The sequence below is a fragment of the Narcine bancroftii genome, chromosome 8 (assembly GCF_036971445.1).
Source record: "Narcine bancroftii isolate sNarBan1 chromosome 8, sNarBan1.hap1, whole genome shotgun sequence".
NCBI lineage: Eukaryota > Metazoa > Chordata > Chondrichthyes > Torpediniformes > Narcinidae > Narcine > Narcine bancroftii.
Window position 1 is genome coordinate 142,084,899 of NC_091476.1, and position 25,021 is coordinate 142,109,919.

The window sequence follows — 25,021 nt, forward strand, 5'->3', positions numbered from 1 at the left end:
GAAATCTGGATATTAAAGGCTTCAAAGTTGGACAAGAAGAACATAAAATCAGCCACTGATGATGTACTATTATATTTATCTCATCTGGTTGAGTCTCTCTGGAGAAATTGCAAACAACACTAGGAAAATCCATATTTCTATCTTCAGGTTATAAAATTAATATGGATAAAAGTGAGATAATGCCATTGATGAATTTTAATTATGAAAGATATCAAAAAGGAAATTGATTTAAATGGAAAGTAGATGGAATTAAATACTTAGAAATCATGATTGATAATAACATAAAATTTGCACAAATTAAAATTATACTAGAGAAGGATTTGCAGAAATGGAAAGATTTGCCGATTACTTTGATGTGAAGGTGTCAAAATGAAAGTGATGCCAAGATTACAATATCTTTTCAATCACTGCATATTTCTTTTCTAAAAAATGTCTTTAAATGATTGTATTAGGCAATTCCTATGGAATAATAAGGTCCGAGAAATTTGCTGGAAAATTTAACGTGGGAGTATAAGATAGGAGGACTTAGAAAGTATTATGTAAGAATGTGTTGTTGACTATGAATATAGGTAACAGAATATTAAACTCCTGGTATGATGAAGGAATAAAACGCATTGAAGATTGGTATGCAGAGGGGACTCATGTCTATTGATGAAAAAAACAGAAATATTGAGTAGATAATGGCACTTTCTTCTGTTTCCTCCAGGTATGATCATTCTTGAGAGAAAGATGAGGGCCAACGTTGGTCCCACCTGAAATTAGTGAAATGGAACAAATGAGAACCACTGCTCTAGACCCAATTATTACTGAAATACTTTGCTTAAGAAAAATTTTAATTGGCCCATTTCATTTGGAGTTATGAAACAAAGCACATAATGAGTCAATAAGGTATGATTAAAACAGTGGTTTTCAAACATTTTCTTTCCATTCACATACCACCTTAAGTAATCACTTTCTAATCACAGAACACCAATGGCATAGGGAATATTTAAGGTGGTATGTGAGTGGAAAGAAAACGTTTGAAAACCACTGGTATAAACCTTTCTAGAGTCCATGTAGATATTGAATACCACCCCACCATCATCAGTTATCTCAGTCATTATGTGGCCAGGAACAATTCAAATGCCATCTACAAATTTCCCAATGACACACGGTTGTCAGCTGAATCACTCATGGCAATGAGGAAGTGTACAGGAATGACATAGATCAGCTCATTGAGGGGTGTCACAACAACAACTTTACACTCAACATTAACAGAACTAAGGAACTGATTGTGGACTTCAGGAAGGTGAAAGCAGAACACAAACCAGTCCTCTTCGAGGAGTCAGCTGTGGAGAGAGTAAAGAACTTCAAATTCCTGGGTGCCATGAAGATCTATCCTTGGGACTCCATGTTGATGCAATCATGAAGAAGACTTGTCAATGGCTATATTTCATTAAGAGTGTGAGGAAATTTGGTACGTCACCAAAGACTCTGGCATATTTCTACAGGTGTACTGTGGAGAACATTCGGACTGGGTGGATTATTGTCTGGTATGGAGATGCCAATGCACAGGACAGGAAAAGTCTACAGAGTGTATATTCAGCAACACCATCAATGGTCTTCACTTCATTAGGGATATCCATAAGAGGTGGTGTTTCAAGAAAGCAGCCTCGATCTTCAATTACCTTCACCACCCAGGCCATGCCCTCTTCTCACTGCTACCATCAGGAAGGAGGTACAGGTGCCTAATCTTTTATCCGGAATTATCAGGACCAGACTCCTGCCTTTGTTTGGAATATTCTAGATTTCGGAATCATTTTGATTTTGGTCCCTTTAAGCAAATGCTTCACACCTAGTCTCCCCCACCACCCCCCCCCCCACCCCCCACGCCATCCATCTGTCAGCAGTCCCCCACCCCAGGGCCAGACTATTTTGTGCCCTAGGCCAGGCTGGAAGTTGGGGGGGGGTGGAAATGGGGAAATGGTGTGGGTGGTTCTGCCTGGTGCTGACTGGGCTCAGCAGTGATCTGATGTGCGCTGTCCAGGAGACTCTTGACCAGCTCAGGCAAAAAGGTGGCCAGCATCGGCTGCTCGGAGCCAGTGGCTAAGCGGGCAGAAGGCAGGCTTTTGGGTTGGTGGAGTTGAGCACCAGCAGCTTTCTGGTGCTCCAACAGCTCTTCAGGCCAGCCCTTAGGCACAACCAGCAATGAAGTTCCATCTGTATTCCTCCCCATCCCTCCTATCTAACTCCCGATGCGGCAGCAGTGGTGCGTGTGCCAAGCCCAAAGTTTATGGAGCTCCGCACCAGATCATGGCAACCGCTCATTCCAGGAGCAATGGCCATCTTTGTTACCCATAATTGCCCACACAGCTGGAACCATCTGCTTCCCTCCCACCAGGTGCTGGGGGCAGATAGTCACCTTTCTACTGAAGGTAAGAGAGGGTGCCCACAGTGGGGGGGGGGGGTCAATGGGGACTGGGACTATGGGGGGGGGCTCCTCCCTCTGAAAATGGAGAATTTATTGCGGGAAATTAATGTTACTTATGTGTTATGTCATCTACCGAAAAAAAGTACTGGTTTTTGGAGGTTGCCAGTTTTCAGAATTCCAGATAAAAGGTTAGGCACTTGTACAGGAGCCTGAAATACTCAATGGTACAGAAACAGCTTCTTTCCCTCTGCATACAGGCTGCAGGCTGCTGACGACTTGAAGTCGAGAGATTCACGCCAGTCTGCGGGCTACTGGATATTGGGGCTGGGATTCAAGAGGATGCAGAGGGCATGAGGTCTCCTAAAATGCCCTGGGTGCTGAAGGCTTCCTCATCGGGGCAGAGGTTTGGATCTGGGATCAGGTTGCCGATGGTTTGAACTGAACTGAAGGATTGTGTGGCTGCAGCTCAGTGACTCTGGGAGGAGTTTCTTTTATATCTCTCTCTCTAATTTTAAGAGGCACTGGGAAATTCTAATGGCAAATCTCTGTCTGCCCTATGGCAGACTAAAGGCAATTTCATGTAATAATATATTTCTGTTTTATTATATGACAATAAATAGTATCTATCTAACACTTATGCAGGAAATTAAAGAAGAATTAAAGCCAATTCTCTTTGATCAAAAGTATTTGAGGCAGTAAAATTTATTCTTCATTACAATGTGTGGTTTTCATAATCAATTATTTTCAAGATTTAAAACAACACTGCATGAATGCAACTTGAATTTTAGCCAAATATTATTGCACCGAGACTGAATCAAGTTCCTGATCTGATGACACCTGGTGGCAAAATAATCTACAACATCCTTTGGTAAAATAAAAACTGAATCATCAACATTAGATGTGACTTCAGCAATTTCTTCTTTTCCTTAAAATTATGCTCCATGTACGAGCAGTAGAAATAATAGTCAACTGTTCCCAAAATAGCCAGCCATGAAATTTTATTGACCACTAAAATATATATGTATCATTAAAATGATTGAGCTCATCATTATTATACTCCCGTGAAGCGCAAACTGGATGTGAAGGAAGCTAAAATAATTAGAGCGTGAAAAATTTTGCAAAAAATGTTGTGTTTTTTTATGTCTGGATAGCTCGGCTGGTGTATTTAGTGATTTGGCTTTTTTTTAAAGCTCCCAGTAGTGTCAGCTGCCAAGATTTGGTTCAGATAATTTCAAATTACTCTTCATATTTATTTTAGTTTGTATCGATGGGGTGGGGGGGGGTATTCATTGCGAACAGGCTCAATCACCTCTCTGTTGCCTTCTAAAGCGGCCAAAGGTGGTCTCGACCTAAGCTGAGGGGTTGTTGAGTTGTCCCTCTCAATCTGCTTCTGCCTCATTAGAACAGGAAATAAGCATTAACCTCGGATATAATGCTGGGCTTCAACATTGCTCTGCTATTCAATGAGAAAAGATGTCCAATTCATCTCATCTAGTTGGAAGCAGGATTCGGCAACTGCTCTGCCCAAGACCATGAGAAACTGCAAAGAGGTGTGAATGCAGCTCAGGCCACAAACTAAACCACCTCCTTACTCCTCTTCCCCATCCTGATGAAGGGTTTAAAACCAAACTGTTGACTGTCTATTCCAGTGGTTCTCAACCATTTTTTCCCACTCACGTATCACCTCAAGTGATCCTTTACTAAATGCAGACCACCTATGCCGTAGAATGCCATAGGTGCTCTGTGGTTAGTAAGGAATTACTTAATTAAAGTGGTACGTGAGTGGGGAAAAAAGTTTAAGACCCACTGGTCTATCACCTTCCACAAATGCAGCTGGACCCCCTAAGTTCCTTCAGCATTTTGTTGTTATTCCAATTTTCCGGAATCTGCAGTCTTTCTTGTTGAGCTGCCCTCTGTCAACTCTGTCTATGCTTCCCATTCCTTGGGAAAGCACCTATCATATTAAAGGGCCCATCTCACCTTGGTTTCATTCTTTTCTTCCCCCTCCCATCTACTGAAAATGCATGAACTTAAAACCATAGAGCCACAGAACATTACAGGACAGAAAACAGGCTTTCAGGCCTGTACTGATCTATTATTCTGTCTCATCCAACTGACCTGCATCCAGTCCATACCCTTCCCATCCATGTACCTGTCCAAATTTTTCTTACATGTTAAAATTGAGCCCGCATTCACTACTTCAGCTGGCAGCTCGTTCCACATCCCCACTACTCTATGTGTGAAGAAATTCCCCCTCAAATGTTCCCCTTTCACCCTTAACCCATGTCTTCTGATTTGTATCTCACCTAATCTCAGTGGAAAAAGTCTATTTGCATTTACTTTATCTATAACCCCTCATAATTTTGTATGCCTTGATCAAATATCCCCTCATTCTTCTATTCTCCAGAAAATAAAGTTCTAACCTTTCCCTGTAATTCTGTTCCTGAAGTCCTGGTGACATCCTAGAAAATCTCTGCACTCTTTCAATTTTATTGATATCTTTCCTGCAGTTAGGTGACCAAAACTGCACACAAAACTCCAAATTTGTCCTCACCAGTGTCTTATATAACGTTACCATAACATTCCAACTCCTATACTCAAAACTTTGGAAAAACGCTCCTCCAGATTCGAGGATAGTTTCTTTCTTGCTGTTATCAGACTTTTGGATGGACCCCTCATTGGCAAAATGTTCCTCCTATTGGACTTTTTGCACCGTTTATAATTGAACCTTTTCTCTGTAGTACAATATTCTGCACTTCTGTTTAATTCTGCATGACCTCCAGTACTCACAATGAATTGACCTGCTTGGATAGCACACAAAACAATGTTTTTCACTGTATGTCTGTACACATGACAATAACCAATTTAATTCAATTCATGATATCAGAGTTCATGGGTGGTGTATTCTACCATTGATGTTCTACTTTGTAGATAATGAGTTAGTTTCAGGAGGGGCAGGGCAATTTAGTCTGCATGTATGGAAAGATGCAGACACTGCATGTATGTAGATACCAGAGGTGTGTCTGGCTGCAGCAGTTTGAACCTCAGGTCGCAAGGCTAGTGCACCACCTCTGCCCCACTCCCGCCAACTCTATCGCGCACCACCCCCATCCATTACCCCTCCTTAGATCCCCCATCACTGTCTTGCCCCTGACTAACCCCTCCCAGTCAGTCTCCACTTTATTTTGCATATCTTCTGAGAGGCATAGATAAGGTGGGCAGCCAATGTCTTTTCCCCAGGGCAGAAAGAGTAAACACCAGAGGACATCTGTACAAAATGAAGGGAGGAAAGTTTAGAGGAGACATCAGGGGTAAAGTTTTTACACAGAAAGTTTTGGGTGACTGGAATGTCTTGCTAGGGATGGTGGTGGGTGCTAAAATATTAGGGGCATTTAAGAGACTTAGGAACATGGATGGAAGAAAAATAAAAGGTTATAAGGTAGGAAGGGTTTAGTTTTTTTTGTAGGAATATGTAGGTCAGCACAACATTGAGGGCCAGAGGGCCTGTACTGTGCTCTAGTGTTCTATGTTCTATGTTCCTTCACCTCCCTCAGTCCTGGCGCAGCGTTATCGAGAACCCCTTCCCCATGGAAGCTGCTTGAACCACTGAGTTCCTCCAGCAGTCTGAGTGGATGTTGATGCGCAGAGAAGGCTTTAGTTTTCTCAGGTATTGGGACTATTTCTAAGGCAGTGGGTTCTGTACAAATCAGAACTTAGCATCGATCTCCTCGCTGGAGAACCTGTCAGCCCTGCCGGGGGGTGATTTCAACAAGGTTGGAGAGAGATGGTACTATCAGTGGGAACTCTGGTAAAAGAGAAAAGCGAAGCAGGTTGAGGAAGATGGAAATGTAGAGAGCAAATTAAGTAGGCATAGAAAGAAAGAACTGAGGATAAAGTACAAAAAATGTTAAAATGGTAAAACCTCAGGGATTATGTGTACAGAACAGTGCATGAATTAATAGCAGATAGGAGTAAATGGGTAGATCTAATGACTATGACAGAAACATGACCAGGGTTACAGGAATGAAACAAAGACTTTCAGAAATGACAGGATTTGGAGGGGTGGGGGTCATTAATGTGATTAAAAATGGAGACCAGTTGAGCCGTGAGAATTCTGGGGTTGAATTAGAATCTGTATGGGTGGAGCTAAGAAACAGCAAAGAAAACATTTGTGAGAATCACTTACAAACATATCCGTCCAATGAGTCAATGTCAGCACTCTGAGCAAATCTTTTCTGCCTCTTACCTACCTGTAACCTTTCTCTCTCACAAGCACATCCACTGCACTCCAGTTCTCCCGCCACCCACCTACACTGTACCCAAATAGCCTTCTAACCTGTACACTTTTGGCATGTTGTGGGGATGGGGGGGGGGGGGGGGGGGGGAACCAGAGCACTTGAGGGTGGTGGGGAGAAATTGCATGGAGATTGTGCAATTTCCACACCGATGACATCTGCCTTTGGGTTCAAACCTGAGTCCCTGGGGCTATGAAGCAGCACAAAGGCCAGTGCTCCACTCTGTCCCCCATTCTTTGTTTCTCGGCTGTTAACTGATATTTAATCACATGAATTACAACAAAACTATTTCCTTAAGGCACAAAAATCTTGCAGCGAAAGTCTGTGGCTGATAAGGAAAATGAAACACGGTGTGAAATCAAATGGAGCGCTTTGAAAGTTGTCAGAAATAGATACAGGTCATCAGATGAAATTTGGGCATTATGCAAATCAGGAAATTGTGGGTGCATGTTACAGGATAATTCAATCATCATTAGGAACCTTTAATCTAAAACCTAGATTAGTCCATTCAAATTAGCAGTGATAAAGTGGAGGAGTAACTCATGGAATTCATGTGACATTGTTTATTAAGGACGATCTATTTTAGATTTTGCATTGTGCACTGAGAGAGGGTTCATTAATAATCTATTTGTAAATGTCTCTCTGGGGAAGGGTGACCATACGTCAAGTTTATTGACACTTTATCAAGTCAAGTTTATTATCATCCGATTGCTCAAGTACAACCCGACGAAATATACAGACGCACAACCAGGCATAACACACATAGAGACAAGCAATACATATGCAGGGCAAATATTCATATATACAAATAAATAAATATAATTTTGTAACTATGAGAGACTCGGATGGTTAGTGTGAGCAGTTCCTTTGGTTGTTCAGCATTCTCACAGCCCCGTGGGAAGAAGCTGTTCCTCAACCTGATGGTGCTGGCTCCGTTACTCCCGTATCCTTTCACCGACGGGAGCAGCTGAAAGATGTGTGTGGAGGTATATCTGGTACAATGTGAATGGTTCTCTTATGAGCAGACTCACAAGCCAGCTCTAACACATAGATTATAGTGTGACTGTTGAAACATCAGTTGGTTCACAGCAAGGGCAGCAAGCTAGCACTGTTGTTGGGTTCATCATGATCCCAATAGCTGTGGGGAAGGAACTGTCTTTAACCATGTTGGGGCACAATTTCATACTCTTAATCCTTTTTCCTTATGGGAGGAGATCGAAGAGAGTATGTCCGGGGTCGTGCCCTATGCTGCCTGCCTTTCCGAGGCAGTTGGAGGTTGAGGTAGCGCTGATAGACAGAAGGTAGGCTTGTGTGATGTTTTGAGTTACGTTCACCACCCTCTGCAGCTTCCACCATGGAGTTTGAAAGTGAAGACACTCAATCCAAAACTAGGCAAAATAGGGAAGAAGTTGTAGTTAACTTGGAAAATATATTGTAAGGTTAATGGTGGACCAGCAATTCTTAGCATTTAAAGAAGCACTGTATTATTTGCCAAGAAAGAAATATTCCTTCAAGGCAAAAAAAAGGGAAAATTGTTCTGTCCTCAGCTTACAGGGGAGGCAAAAGATTGTGTTAAATCAAAAGAAAATGATAAAAATTTTCCAGAAATATAAGTCAGCCTCAGAATTGGGTAAATCTTCGAACTCAGCAAAGGAGGACCAAGAATTGATTAAAGAACAGAAAGATGGTGGATGAGCATAGACTGGCAAGGAATGTGAAAATAGATCCAGGAGCATCGGCTGGGAGGTGACATGGATTCGACAAGTGAGGGCAGATGTAGGTACAGACAAAGGCAGTATCTTCTGTCACAGGGGATACAAAACAGCAGGGAAATTAGTGCTTCTTCTCCGCCTTCATTGAATAAGACACAGAAAAAAATCAGAAATATGAGATGATTGAGGGTTTAAGAAGTTTGAAGAACTGAAGAAAACTGGGATTGTTAAAGATATAGGGCTCTTAAAACTGAATGTTGGTGACATGTTAAGGCCATGGCGATCTTTAAAAACGCAGAGATGCTGGAGGAACTCAGCCAGTCTCGCACCATCCATAAGAGGAAAAGATGTATTACTGACGTTTCGGGCCTGAGCCCTTCCTCTTAGGGGAAAAAGCAGGCAGTGCCTGAATGAAAGAAATGGGAGGGGGAGGAGTAGAGACCAACAGGCAAAAAGGTGAGCATTGAATATGGATAGGAGGACAGGAGAGAGGTAAAATGGGAAATGATGGGTCTGTGAATGCAGAGCTGGGGAACGGAGACAGAATGGAGAGAGAGAGAACGAGAGAGAGAGAGAGAGAATGCTCTACAGAAAAGGGAGCATGGGGAAAGATAGGGGGAGGGGGCTATCAGAAACGGGAGGTCAATGTGAATTCCATCCAGTTGGAGAGCAGCCAGATGGAATATGAGGTGTTGTTCCTCCAATTTGCAGGTGGTCTAAGTCTGGCAGTGCATGAGACCATCGGCAGTCGTGTCAGCAAGGGAAGGGGATGGTGAATTGAAATGGGTTGCAGCATTTCTGTGTTTTCACAGTGTCTGTAGAGTCTTTGAAGAGATAGCTGTAGAAAAAGGGATAATATGGTTATCATCTATTATAGCCATATAACCATCTAACCATTTACGGAGCGGAAACAGGCCATGTTGGCCTTTCGAGTCCGCACCGGTTCACTGATTTTGTGCGCCCTCTTCAGGCATTGGTCCCGGTAGATCTTCATTCAATAACGATGGGCAAATTCAATGCAGGTGGAATCAGTCGTAGAAATGTTTGTTAACAGGTCCAATCTTGACTTAGGCCTCTCTGCAGGTTTTCTTACGTGAAAACAAACTTAAAATATTTATTGAATTTCTCTCCCAATTCCCTATTTCTCAATACAATTTTGTATGATTTACTTTCATTGAAGTATTTAAAATTATGAGGGGGAATAGGCAGATAAATATAGATAGGCTTTTTCCACTGAGGGTAGGTGAGATACAAACTAGAAGACATGAGGGTGAAAGGGGAAAAGATTAGGGAAACTTCTTCACACAGAGAGTGGTGTGAGTGTGGAACAAGCTGCCATCTGAAGTGGTGAATGTGGCCTCAATTTTAACATTTAAATAAATTCCATTTAGACATATAGCACAGTAACAGGCCTTTCTGGCCCACAACCCCATGCTGCCCAAATACCCCAATTAACTTACAACCCGGTACGTTTTGAGATACTGTTGATCCTGGAATAGTTTCTGTAGATTAGAAGGCAGTTTGTACAGTTTTACTCTATTATTTAATAAAGGAATGAGACATTAAACAGGGAACAACTGATCTGTTGGCTGATCAATTGGTAATTGGGAAAAGAGCATCTGTATAGGATGTGACAACCTAACACCTGGAATAGAATCTTGGTATCGAGAAGAATCAGCAAGGATATATGAAAAGGGAATCAAGGTTGCCAAATTTATCGGAGTTCCTTGAAGATACCAGTGGTCTAATAGATCAGAGGGTGAGCAAATTTAAGTTCTTGGGACTCACTATTTCTGAGGATCTTTCCTGGACCCAACACACCAAGGGATTAATGAAGAAAGGACGTCAGTGCCTCCACTTCCTCAGGAGTTTGTGGAGGTTTAGTATGTCATTGGAATGCCTGGCAAATTTCTACAGATGTGTGGTGAAACGTGTGCTGATTGGCTGCATCGCAGTCTGGTCTGGAGACACCAATCACCTGAGCCCAAAGCCCTGCAAAAAGTAGTGGAAGGACATCACAGGCAAAACCCTACCCACCATCAAGAACATCTATTAGCAGTATTCATCAAGGATCCATACCACCCGTCACACACTCTGTTCTCACTGCTGCCATCAGGAAAGAGGTATGTATAGGTGCCACACGACTCACACCACCAGGTTCAGGGACATCTGCTACCCCTCCACCATTGGATTCCTCAACAACAAACTCAATCAGGGACTCATTTAAGGGCTCTTCCTTCTGCACTTTATTGTTTGTTTTTTTTTAAAATCTCTGTCTTGCACCATCTCTTTATTATATTTCTTTATTTGTTTACATGTGTACATTTTGTACAGTTTTTTTTGCACAAACAATAAGTGGTAATTCTGCCTCATTCACAGAAAAATTAATCTTCGGGTTGTATGTGATGTCATGTATATACTCTGAAAATAAATCTGAAATCTGAATTTTTTCCCCAGGCTGCCGCAAAACAATGAAGTTTGTGACACATTCATAACAATAAATTCTGACTCTGAAGAATTGGCGCATGTTTCATCTGGTTGGGGCCACAAAGGGCCACAGAAGACCTTGATGATGAGGATGTTGTCTACATCCTACACCGCACTGATGGCAGCCTGTTCAACCTGAGGCAACTACGGTACCACACCAAGATACTGGAGAAAATCATTCGGAGCCACTCTTCACCAATGATGGTACCACTGTTGACTATACAGAGATAGCTTTGCAGCATATAACATCCTTTTTTGCAAAGAATGCCGAGCTCATCATTCTGGAAGTCAGCATGAAGAAGACAGAAGTTCTCCATCAGCTCGTACCTCAGGAAGAGTACCATCCTTCCTGCATTACCATCAGCGAGACTGAGCTGAAGACAATCCACTAGTTCAGCTACCTGGGGTGCACTATCTCACTAGATGTCAAGATCGATAAAGAGGTTGACAACAGACTGGCAAAGGCAAATAACGCATTCGCCAGGCTGTACAAAAGAGTCTGGGACAACAAGCATCTGAAGAAAGGCACAAAGATCAGTAGGCACAGAGCCATTGTACTGACCACCCTTCTGTACGACTCTGAGTCGTGGGTCATTCTCCGTCATGACCTACAATTCCTTGAGTGCTTTCATCAGCGCTGCCTCCAAACCATCTTCAACAATCACTGGAGTGACTTTATCTCCAACATTGAAGACTCAAACAGGTGGAGGTTACCACTGTCGAGACCATGCTGTTGAAGATGCAGCTATGCCGGGCAGGGCACGTCTCTAGGATGGATGCTCATCGCCTGCCCAAGATTGTGCTGCATGGTGAACTCTCCACTGACCATCATGACAGAGGGACTCCAAAAGAGGGCTCTCTGAAGAAATCCCTTGGTGCCTGTCACATTTACCATCACCCTCCATAGCCTCCAATTGTGCGGCCTTGCAACACACCATTCACCAGTCTGTCTCCTCCTTCGAAAATGCATGCAGGGCTGGCCTTGAAGACAAAAGGAGATGGAGGAAAAATCATGACACCGGAGCACCCAACCCAGAACAGATTTTCCCTTGCAGCCACTGTGGTCGGGTATGTCAGTCCCACATTGCCCTTGTCAGCCACCAGTGAGTCTCCAGCAGACGTGGACGGCCTCTTAGTTTGAGAAGCCAAGCCATGAATGCTACTGCAAAACAACGAATTTTGTGACACGTTCATGACAATAAATTCTGATTCTGAAGAGCAGAATTAGTGTCTTTCATTTGGTTTGGGTCTCTAGAACCAGAGGTTATATTTCAAACTGAGATGTTAGTTGTTCATCTCCAAGATGAGAAAAAATGTCTTCACTCAGAGGGGTGTGAATTCTCCAGTTCAGAGGATGGTGAACACATTCAAGATGGAGAGTGATTGATCTCTGGATATCAGGAGTATTGGGGGGGGGGTGGGGGGGGGGGAGTCATGGAATATATAGAGGATGATGTTGCCTGTGAGGAACAAGTTCAAAGGGTCCGAGAAGCAATGAGTTTAGGCACAGTGGGAATGTGATAGCTCTCTTTATTTGCCCGCAAGAGAAAATCGCCACAGAGAGTCACACTCACTCACACACTCTCACAGAGTGCATAAAACAATCACATTGGACACAACTAAACAAGCTATAATTATAAAGTGCACTAGATAGATATAGTAGATGAACAGTACCCACCATCCTCGACGAGTGCAGGTTCAACACCAACATTAAATAAGGAAAAAGCATGGTGCAGCACAAAGCCCCACACCCATTACTAGCAGATATCTTAGTGTCAATTCTCCAGCATCAGCCCTGGCTTTTTGTGGATTGTAGAGGAACACGTGACCTTCCTATCTCAATCTTATTTGGAAGATGCATCACTTGCCAATCAAGTTTGGACTCCAACCATCCATTAGTGCACAGCTTACTGTTGGCTCATTTAAATAATTCAGTGTCATCATTAGCCAGAGGCCCAGCTCAGAACAGTATAAATGTTGATGCAAACTGCATTTCTTTCCCTATGCTTCTTAGTCCAATTCCCAGACATCAGTCCACACCAGGTCATTGCTGTGGACATTGATGGAGGAGTCGCGGGTAAGATGTGCACTACATTGAGATGAGCCGTAGTACTGCCATAGATCAGCGTTTGCAGAGAGCTGCACCCCCGTTTGAAAGTCCCCGTCTGTGAAATGTGTACATGTGCAGGAGAGTCTGGTAGGATAAGCAGCTTCTGGTACCGGAGTCCCTTGTGCCCAATGTGCCTGTTTGCACCATTATAGTTTTTGTCTCATACCACGTAGAAGATAGGTGGCCAAGATCGGAGTCTAACCTGGGTCTGATGTGAATGAGAGCACAGTTCAGGCCCTTTGGCCCACAATGTTGTGCCAACCTTTAGACCCTGCCTTCCACATAACCCTCCATTTTAAATTCCTCTATATGCTAGTCTAGTGGTCTTTTGAAATTCACTAATATACCTGCCTCCACCATTGACCCAGGTAGTGCATTTTGTGCACCACTCTCTGGGTAAAAAAAACTTCCTCTAATATCTCCCTTGAACTTCCCACCCATATCTTAAAGCCATGCCTTCTTGTACTGAACCTCTGGGAGGGAGGTGCTGGCTGTTCACTCTGTCTATTCCTAAATATCTTGTATACCTCTATCATGTCTCTTCTCATCCTCCTTCTCTCCAAAGAGTAAAGCCCTAGCTCCCATAATCTCTCCTCATACTGCTTACTCTCTAAACTAGGTATCACCCTGGTAAATCTCCTCTGCATCCTTTCCAACGTTTTCACGTCTTTCCTATAATGAGGCAACCAGAACTGGACACAGTTCTCCAAGTGTAGTCTAACTTGCTCAGTGGGGCCAGCCCAGGTGCCAATTACAGCATGGTCTTGACCTTGATTGACAGATGTGGTGGCATCTGACCAGGTTCCCACTGGAGAGGTCATATGACCATCCACACTACACCTGTGGATGCTGAATGCTTAGGCTCTGCCTTATTTCTGCTACTCCTTCTTATTCATAAATAATTCCTGCTACTTTTGCTAATGTTTACACATGAGCTGAGAGGACCTGCCAATCTTAGTCATGTTCCCAAGGATTCTGTTTCTCATCTTCAGAATGGGAACTTCATGAAAGGGTTATTTCTCAGGATAGTGCAATAAAGCTGCCAGAATCACTACCAACAAAATTAAAGGTTGAGTTATCATTCTGTTATATTGCAATGGTATTTTTGCAGACTTTCTTTGCCATCTTTGCATTAGTATTTGTAGTCACTGTACAATCTACTACCTTTGTAATGGTCACTCCCTCTCCTCTCTCCCTTCCCTTCAACAATCGTTGTGTCCTGTTTTATGTAAAGGCTCCTAATGCTGTGAATTGGACTGGAAATGTCGATCGCGAGTGGCGGTTATTCAAACAACGATTTATACTGTACCTGCAAGTCAATGGACTCGATTGCAAACTTGATGCAGGGAAGATTGCACTGCTACTTACTATGGTGGGACCTCAAGCACTAAAGGTTTTCAACACGTTTCTCTTTACTGAGACAGAAGACCAGGGCAAGTTCAACAAGGTTATCAAGATGTTTGATGAACGCTGCTCACAAAAGAAAATTGAAACATTCGAGAAGTATGTGTTTTGTTCACGCACGCAGCTGCAGGCAGAGAGCTTTGATACTTTCTTAACTGACTTAAAACTAAAAGCAAGCACATGTAATTTTGGATCGCTACACGATTCAATGATCTATGATCAAATTGTGTTTGGACTTAGTGATAAGAAAGTGAGAGGGATGTTGCTGCGAGAGTCAGAGCTTACCTGAGCTGCAGCTGTGAAGATATGCCACACCAGTGAATTAGCTCTGCAGCACGTGAAAAAGTTTGGTGATAGTGCAAATGCCAATGAAAATTAAGTCTTAGTCATAGTCACAGTGTCTGGACATACACATAAACATAAAACGAATTACAGGAAACAACAAAAAAGGTCGAGAGACAGACAATTGTAAATGCCCAGCCTATGGAAAAGTCTGTACTAAGTGCAAAGGGCAGAATCATTACTCAAAGCAATGTTTTTCCAAAGGGAAACAAAACAGAAGTGGAAGCGTGCACACTGTACACACTATAGAAGAACCTGTCCTAAGTGATGCACCCTTCATTAGCATGGTAGTTCAGAAATATTATAAACCAACAGACACTGAACAGCCAAGTGGGAACAAAGTCAAGCAAGATAAGTGGACTGTGTCATGACATACAAATGGAACAAATATTTCTTTCAAGCTGGACACATGGCCAAAGGTCAATTTGATCTGTGAGTGCAACTTTAGGGCAATGAAGATAAAGCCATACATCCATGCAAATACTCTACAGTTCAAACCTACAATAGACAGAGCATCAACATGAAAGATACATGTAAACTCAAGGTGAAAGCTAAAGATAAAGAGCATCACCTCAAGTTCACAGTAATCCCAGATGGACATGAATCACTGCTTGATGACAAAGCATGTGAAAACTTAAGCTTAGTCAAGAGGGTGTACACACCAGGTATAATTATTGTGTTAGCAGATGCATTATCCAGGGCAACAATGCAGAGTGAAGCACACAATGTGAGTTCCTCAGAGACAGATGTGAATCTCCACCTGGACCTGATTGCTGAATCTCTTCCCGTTTCTGACAAGAAATCCAAGTAGATTGCAGCTGAGAAATATCCTTTCATACAAATGGTTATCCAAACTCCCTTTTTCCTTGGAGAGGGGAAACAAAATGTGTGACTTCCACTATGCTTCCAAAAACCCTGCCGCATGTCAGTCAAACTGATCTTTCCTTTGGCCAAGGTGGGGTTCAATAATTCCCTTGACAGGAAGAATCACCCAAATAATCCATTTCACTCAGCCCAGCATTCGAGGGATGGCTGCTGATCACCAAGTGTGGTGTTCCTTTAAATGTTTCTCTCACATGTCCCTTTCCACACTTGTCCCTGGATAAAGCAACAAAATGTTATCTCTCTTCCTCCAGAGGATAAACTTTAGATACATTCTGTACCCGATGGTTGCCACTCACTTCTCTCCACAGTTGTGAATGGTCACAGCTAGTACTAGCCCTAATGAAAAGAAGAGCTTTAAAGAACAATTATTTATTTCACAGGCCTCCATAACCCAAGAGTAGTCCGTAATCGAAGATGACAACCTGTTTGACATGAAATTATCCCTGAATTTTTTCCACTCAAAAAATAAACTATAATGCTTAAATTATTGTAGTAATCTTTCTTGAGAGTCCCAGAGTTGTACAGCATAAAAGCAGACCCTTCAGTCCATCTTGTCATGCTGACCTTTTTGCCCATCTAAACTTTTTCCATTTTGCTGTTTTAGGGCAATATTTAATTCTAAATCGAATTAACTGCAGCAAATGGGCAAAAGCATCCTTTATGCTCTCAATATTAGAGTGTAGAAGAATAAAGAGAGATTTGGAGAGTTCTACAAATTGATGAGGGGTATCGATAGAGTAAGGCAAATGGGTTTTTTCCACTGAGGTTAGATGAGATACAAACCAGAGAACATGGGTTAAGAGTGAAGGGGGAAATGTTTAGGGGGAACATGAGAGGGAACTTCTTCATGCAGAGAGTGGTGGGAGCATGGAACGAGCTTTCAGCTGAAGTGGTGAATGCGGGCTCAATTTTAACAATTAAGAATTTGGACAGGGAGGGGTATGGAGGGCTATGGACTGGGTGCAGGTCAGTGGGATTCGACAGAACAATCGTTTAGCAGAGACTAGAAGGGCCGAAGGGCCTGTTTCTATGCCATATGGTTCTATGGTTTTATGTGATTACATTGGTAATGTTGAAAAGACATAGGTATGTGGATTGGGAAAGTTGAGAGCAAGCAATGCACATTCTGCTGGCGGAACTCGACAGGTGAAGAAGCATCAGGTGGCCCCCTTTGTCAGTTCTCTCACTGATTCTACCCAACCTGCTGAGTTTCTCCAGCAGATCCTGTGCTGTTTCAGATTCTGGGATCTGCAGTCACTGGTGTTTTGAGAGGGAGTTGGGTCAAAACTTGTTTGGCCTCTTGGCCTCTGCAAAACCTCTGGAATTTGCTGCCACGGGCAGCTGTGGAGGACAAGTCATTGGGTCTATTTAAGGCAGAGATTGATAGATATTGGAAAAGTCAGGGTATCAAGGGTTATGGAGAGAAAGCAGGGGAATGGGACTGAGCGGGAGAACAGATCAGCTCATGATGGAATGGCAGATGAACTCTTACCCTTAACTCTGCTTCTGCTCCTATATCTTATGTTCTTATCAACATTAATCTATTGAGAAATAACTGAGCAATGAAATGGCCAAATATTTTATTGACTCCATGTATAAAAAAACACTGAAAGAGGACTAAAAACATACAATTTCTCTCTGATATTATAAACGAATAGAGTAAACCTCAAGTTAAACAACTTTTTGGAAACCAGCAGAAAGAAGGGAGGAATAGAGAAAGTCCATTGTGGCAGTTTGATCTGCTACCACGACATGTTCCATACTTATGGCTGCTATTTTTTTTTCTTTCTGAGTTGGAGGAATGAAGATCGAGCGAGCATATTGAGTAAACATTCCAATTTACCCGCGTCTAACTCAAACCATCTGTTCTTATACATGACAATCACTAATGATGGGGTCGGGGGATTTACTGCAGCCTGACTCCGCAAAACGGCAAGGGGTCTGACATTCGAGGAGGGAGTTTCCTGCCTCTCTGCTGCTGGCACATCTGCTGTGTTAGGAGAGAAAAAAAGATTAAGGAGGACTCCAGCAAGCCATTTGTAAGGTGCTTGCAAACATTGCATGACCTATGGCACCTGCAACCTGTTTTAAACCTGGTTTAAGTATACTGTTGGAATTCCAATAGAAAATTAAATAATTTTGAAACAGGACAGATTATCTAAATACTGGGCAGATGATTATTTTTATAAATGCTTATTGTCACCTTTCGGAGTCCGATAGTCTGCACCAATATTCTTTATTGATATTAATATTAATATCCATATCAAAGGCAGAATGCAGCAACAAGTCAATAGATGTATTGAGTCTATCTGTAGTGCTGGCAGTAGTCACCATTTGAGAGAGATTCTGCTGCTTTTATGGTTACACAGCCCTGTTTAGCACTGATACCTGCCCCAGCAAATCGGAGTGGTCCCATGCTGCTTAAGATAAATTCCTTTGGTAAACAAAGTCAAACATTGGAAATAAATTTAGCAAAGAATGGACTAAAATCTGGGTGTGGGGAGTGTCCTCAATTGCTCTCCAATTTTATGCTTACAATTTCACGCAAAGCCTCATTTATATGCAACATGCCATAGGCAATGCCCATATGCTACAAGATAACACTGACGTGCAGTAATCTTCATATCGACCCCGATGCAGCAGCGTAGAAATAACAATGTAAGTATGATCATTTAACTTAAAGATTAGTAATGAGCCCATCTTAGCTAGTTAGAGCCAGGCAAAGAAATGTTACCAATGTTTTTGGTGCTTTTGAACATAAAATTGAAGTGAACGAATTTTGAAGGGAAACACTCTCCTGGTGAGATTGTGCTAATTGTAAGTGAGATTTTTTTTTTCTACTTAAGTGTGACTTGTCTGCAGACTTGGTTAATGTTCACTGGCTGCTTGCATGACGTGGCTTCAAAAAACAAATGGCATCAACTATTATTATAAGATTAGTTTAAAACTTTGCTGTCATCAGCCATCTGAAACCCCACTAATGTTGACCTGCATTCAGCATTGAAGCTGAACGAGTCCAAATAAATAATATAATTTTTTTTTAAACTTTAAATTACAAAAAACTGTTGGAAACACTGCACCTATGAGCTGCCTGACCTTCTGAGTGATTGTTTTAAGGTAGTGATCTTGCATCAGAATTGGGAAAAAATAGGAAACATTTGTTTACAGTGTAGAAGATGGAGGAGAGATGGATCAAAGAAATGGAATATCTCTGATAGGGTGATGCGAAGGTTGCCATGAGGATAAGTTAAATTTAAATATTTTAATTTAAATTTAGACATACAGCACGGTTGCAAGCTCTTTCGGCACATGAGCCCATGCTGCCCAATTACACCCAACTGATTTACAACCCTGGTACGTTTTGAAGGGTGGGAGGAAACCAGAGCCCTCGGGGAAAATCCACACAGACACTGGGAGAATGTAGAAACTCCTTACAGACAGTGTTGGATTCGAACCCCGGTCCCGATCATTGGTGCTGTTACAGCATTGCACTAAGTGCTATGCTGACTGTGCTGCCCCACAGTTGTAGTGTCATCCTTTTGCTTGTCTAATAGGAGCAGTTAGAGAGAGAAAAAAATGTAAGATGATGCTAGTTGGAGAGAGAAAAAGAGAAAGTGAGTGAGAGAGAGAGAGAGAGGGGGGGAAGGAAGAGAGGGAGTGAGAGAAAGAGAGAGAAAAAAATAAAACAATGGAACGTGAAAGTTGTGAGCTGCAGAGCTGCAGTGCATGCCCAGGGCAGGCTGTGGAGGAAGAGAGTGGTAACAAACAGCAGGAATGGCTGGTTCTGATGCTGGTCCAGAGAGTGAGTTACCCATCTGGCATTGCATCCAAAAATTTCCCAAGTGTCCAGATGGAAGATGAAATACTGTCCTGCAGTCCTTCCCTGAGTGCAGGAGGTAACAGAAGATGATGGTGGGACACATAATTCTAGTGAGAGTATTGCTATGTTGACTCAATGCAGGGGCTCTGTATAACGGTCACCCAGTCTGTGTTTGGCTCCATAAACTGAATACAATGCACTAGACAGAGAGAAATGTGAGTAAATTGTTTATTGGCTTTGAGACTCCAGGTCTTGGGAAAGAGGCAAAGGGATAGGTGTGGCCAGAAGAAATGTTGAAAGAAGCAGAGTAGTTAATGACGACAACCATTCACCTGCCCTTCCTCCAGCACCATGGGTTGCATATTCCAATTGTCGCATTCATCATTCACTTTGACAAAGGATCCTCAACCTGAACCAGTAATGCTTCTCTCTCCATGGATGCTGCCTGACCTGCCAAGTGTCCAGAATTTTCTGGTTTTATTTCAACAAAGAATCTACCTATTATAGGTATAGATTAGCCAGGGCATCAAAGGTTATGAGGAGAAGGCTAGGCAGAGGGACTGAGTGGGAAAATAGATCAGATCATGATTGAACAGAGGGGCAGACTCAATGGGCTGAATGGCTTATTTCTGCTCCTATGTCTTATTATATCTCTGAGCATGTTTCTAATGTTATATTCCCAATGTCACATTTCCTTTTAGCTTTGAATGGCTCTAAAGAAACCATCAGCTAAAAGTCACAATTTTGCTTCTCCCACAAATACATCAGCATACAGTGTCATAGGATGTTCATTAATCAATCCATAAAACAAAGTATTGTAGGGTGATGATGTTCACTATATGGGAAAACCTCACCCTTGAACGGACCACACATAGAAATTATATGTTGACCGTTCACTCTACTGGCTCAAGTATCATTCATGAAATACCAGTGAATGACTCACATGACCTTACAAAAAGAAAAGAACCCATCGATTAAAAGCAACCCACATTTGTCCAATCTCTCCCTGTAGCTCATCCCTTCTAATCCAGGCAACATGCTGGTAAACCTCCTCCGTAATAACTCCAAAGCCTCTACATCCTTCTTGTAATGGATAGACCTGGATTCCTCACATTATTCCAACTGCAACCTAAAGATTTATAGAGCAGAAACATTACTTAATTACTTTTGTACTCTGTCTAAGGAAGGCAAGCATTTAAGAAATTTAAGCATTCATGTCTGAACCTGAACCCCAAATCCCTCTGCACATGAATGAGACCACTTTAAAGAGTCCTGCAATTAGCTGTATACATTTCTCTTGGATCTGATGCCCAAGGTGCTATACCTCACACTTGTCCTGCAATTTTTCTGCCCATATCTTTAATTGGCCGGCTGCATCACAGCGTTGTACGGTTGGCTGCAAAAAAATAGATCAGAGGTCAAATCCATAGGTCCATAAAAGTGGCAGAGAGTGTCAATGGAGTCTGCCTCTCCCCCCACCCCCCACCCCCATTGACGTGATCCATTGGGATCGTTGTCTGAAGAAGGCATGCAAAATCATTGAGGACCCTTTCCACCCTGCACACAGCATCTTTCAGCTGCTGCTGTCGAGGGAGATACAGGAGGATCAGAGCCAGCACCACCAGGCTGAGGAACAGCCTGGGCAGTGAGAATGCTTAACTTGTCACACTAACCATTCAAGACTCTAATATTCCCAGAAAAATATATATTTATTTGTATGCTGCATATGAAATCTTGTCCTGCATGTGTATTGCTTGTCTGTATGTGTGTTATGTCTGGTTGTGTGTCTGCATGTTTTGCACCAAGGACTGGAGAATGCTGTTTTGTCAGGTTGGGCTTGTGCGTTCGGATGACAATAAACTTGACCTGACTTGATATTTATCCTGTTTTTTGTTGTCCTGGATAACCAGCCTTCCTTCAGCAAGAGGTGCCATGGATTTTCAAATAGTTGAAGAGCATGACATGGCAGGAGGCCATTCACACCTCAAGTATTCAATGCTGATCTGTGTTCAATTCTTATATTTAGTTTCAAACTGGGATACCTCCTGGTGGAAACTCCTGCTAATCTTGCTGCTAATCTAGGGCAGTAACTCTTGTTGATATTATCAGAGGGAATTATTAGTTTCTCCAGCACTTTTGTGTACTGTACTCGAGCCTAGCTTCTGCAGATTTTCTTATGTTAACCCATTGCTACATCTTAGGATTTCCTCTCCACAGATGCTGTCCTGCCAGTTGGATACTTTCAGCATTCTGCTTCATTTCAAATTTCTAGCACCTCTTTTGCTTGCTTTCTCACAGTTCCATATCTCCTCTGTTCTCATTTGACTCCTTCCACATCCACTGCCCACTGACCAACACCTGCCTGCATTTAAATGGGTTTTCTCTGCTTCTCTCTGCTAACCTCAACACAAGCCATGTCTCTACATTCTCTTTGTTTCGACTTTATCATGGACCCCCTATTTTTTCATTCCACCCCTCCCTCTTACCTGCAATGTAAAACAAACATATTGTCAATTTCCTTTTCCAAGTTCTGATGAAAGGTCATCAGGCTGAATCCTTCAATCCATTCCTCTCTCCTGGGCTGTCGCTCGACTCCTGAGTATTTCTATCAATTTGTGATATTCCAGATTTCTACCATCTGCTCCGTTTTGTTTTTCAATAACAGTTAATCCAAAGTCACCTGTGAAACATGTTAGGGGCAAGAAAGGAGACAAAACTTCAACTCTACTCGCGAGGGACTCCAAGTTGAATTCAGTTCAAATACTGTTGCACTTTAACAGTGGATTCTTGTATCGAGGTGATGCTTTTGTCAGGTCACAGTGAGAGTGTTCTGCTTATTTCTGGTTACCACATGACAGGAAGAATGTGACAAGACTGGAGAGGGCGCAGAGGAGGTTTGCAAGCTTGCTGCACAGCTACAAAATTAAATGAGGAGGGACTGGCACAGCTGAGGTTTTATTGTTTGGCTTTAACAAAAACAAGATATTATGAGAGGGTAACTTGAAAGGATTCATTCTCCTTCACAGAGAGGAAAGCAACCAAGCGCAGGAGATTTAGGGACAAGAGGGTATATTTTCCTGATTATTTAGTTCAGTGGATGGGTCTGGAATTCCACGTTGCAAGGGTCATTTAGGTTGAAACCTCGCCCCATTTATAGAATTACCTGAGTGATCTCTTCAGGGCTAGAGATCAGCCAAAAGTCAGGATTGTTTTTTGTAAGTAAGTTTGTATAACCAGTTTTAATGAAGGCTCACTGATTTGAGATGTTTGCTTGTTCTCTCGCCACTGTTTCTGTAGCACTTCCCCTCTTATATCTTTGTTCTTGCCTTTCAGTGTCATCATCCTGTGAAAACTTCTGTGCATCTGCTGTTTAAAGAACGGAAGCCATGAACTTGGCATTTGTCCACAGGTTGTGGTGTGTGCAAACTCCTTCAATAGAATCACAAGATCACAAGATATAGGAGCAAAAGTAGGCCCATTGGCCCATCGAGTCTGCTCCACCATTCTATTCATGAGCTGATTCACCCTCCCACTCAGCCCCACTCCCTGGCCTTCTCCCCGTACCCCTTGATGCCCTGACTAATCAAATACCTGTCAATTTCTACCTTAAATGCACCCAACGACCTCACTTCCACAGCCACCTGTGGCAACAAGTTCCACAGACTCACAAGACGGTGACGAAAAATCTGTTCCTGTGTCTCTGTTTCAAATTGATGCTCTTTTATCCTGAAGTTAACCCCTCTTGTCCTACCATTGGAAAAATCCTTGCCACATCTATTCTGTCCTGGCCTTTCACCATTCAAAATGCCTCTATGTGGTCTCTCTCTCATCCTTCTATAGTCCAATGAGTAGAGTCCAAGAGCTGAAAATCATTCCTCATATTCTAATCCTTTCATTCCTGTTATCATTCTAGTAAATCTTCTCTGAACCCTCTCCAATGTCTGTGCATCTTTTCTCAAATAAGGTGCCCAAAACTGTACACAGTACCCCAAGGGATGTCTCACCAGTGCTTTATAGAGTCTCAACATTGCATCCCTGCTCTCATATCAAGGGAAAGTTGTCACTTTATTGAATGCCCTGTAAGTCCAACTCCTGGTGACATGCTCCATGTGAATGTTTATTTGAATCCTGAATCATCATTATTTCTTAGAAAGCCCCCTGGGCTTTAATATTGTTTTGTATGTGTGTGGATTCCAATTTTTCCCTGAGATATACTTGAAAATAAAACAGATTACAAGAAACATTTATTTATAATATTTCATTTGTGTTCTCATCTTGATTTATCACTTAAAGTACTGATTTAACTGTAGTCTTTCCATCACACTTTGCAACATTTGGGGCATCTTTAACGTGATTGGTTGCTCGGCCTGTTGGATGAGTCACTGTTGCCAGGCACCAGAGAATTTGATAACTTGAGGACAGGAAATCTCAGAAAAGGCAGATGCTTTCTGGGTCATCAGGAAGAATGGCGTTCACCTTAAGAACCCTGCTTTGTGCCTGATGGTGCCAACGTCAGAAGCTGTCTCTGGCTCCATTAATCTAAATTTATCTGCTCATTAAGCAAAAGGGTTGATGCAATCCATTGTAAAACATTCACTGTTCCTCGGTCTAAAACAGAAGAACAAAATCAAGTGTCTGGCACTCTTGGAACAATGCAGCATCTGCGCTAGTGTTGGTGCAGGCCAGCATGCACATGGTTTCAATGAGCACTTCGTATGAGAATTGCCAAGATTTAGTAGGCTACAAGCCAAGTCCAAGTGAAGTGGGATTGGTGTAGATGGCGATGAGATAGTCTGCAAGGATATAGAGGGCCAAAGGGCCTGTGTCTCTCCTGTAAGACTCTGTAATTGAAGTTTCTTTACACCATGGGCATAATGCACATTTCTCATGAAAATATTTATCTTCTTTTCTGTGCGCTGCCTTGTGCCGTATACTTTGTCATTCAGAATAATATTTTAAATTATAAAAATGCACTCTATCATCAGTTTTCATGTAATTAGTGTATGACTGAATTCATTATGCTGGTATTTCAACAGGTAATATTAAATTTTTTTCCAGATAATAACTTCCTGTGTATTCTGTGGTAGATTCCACTCAACTTCCTACTCTCAATTCACAATGGTAAAATTCCGCCATGACATAAATCTGCCACCAAAGCACATTGCACAAAGAATGGAGGTCTCGTGGACAGTGTAGAAAGCTGTCATGGTTGCAACAGAACATAGACAGGATGCAGAGTTGGGTGGAAAAGTGGCAGATGAAATGCGATCGGATAAGGGTGAAGTGACGCATTTTGGAAGGTCAAACTTGAAGGTGGTGTAAATGGTTAATGGTAGGATTTTTTAACAGTGTGGGAGTTTGGGAACCAAATCCATAGCTCTCTCATAGCTGCACATATTGATAAGGTAGTTAAGAAGGCTTATGGTTTCAGTCAGGGGATTGAGTTCAAGATTCGTGAGGTAGTGTTGCAACTCTATAAAACTCTAGTTAGAATATTATGATCAATTCTGGAAGGTCATAGAAGCTGTGGAGAGAGTGTCAAGGAGATTTTCAAGG

At 42.3% G+C, this 25,021-nt stretch overlaps 1 long non-coding RNA gene across 2 annotated transcripts; it reads right to left on the reverse strand.

Annotated features, from left to right (window-relative positions):
• Positions 1-543: 543 nt before the first annotated feature.
• Positions 544-22,268, reverse strand: LOC138741864 (uncharacterized). 2 transcript variants are annotated; one of them, XR_011343826.1, is made up of 3 exons: positions 21,952-22,268; positions 20,790-20,861; positions 544-752 (listed from the first exon to the last, which is right to left on the reverse strand). It is a non-coding gene; the product is annotated as an uncharacterized lncRNA (long non-coding RNA). The 2 variants fall into 2 exon arrangements; XR_011343825.1 differs by lacking the exon at positions 544-752 and adding an exon at positions 7,450-8,093.
• Between the last annotated feature and the right edge of the window lie 2,753 nt (positions 22,269-25,021).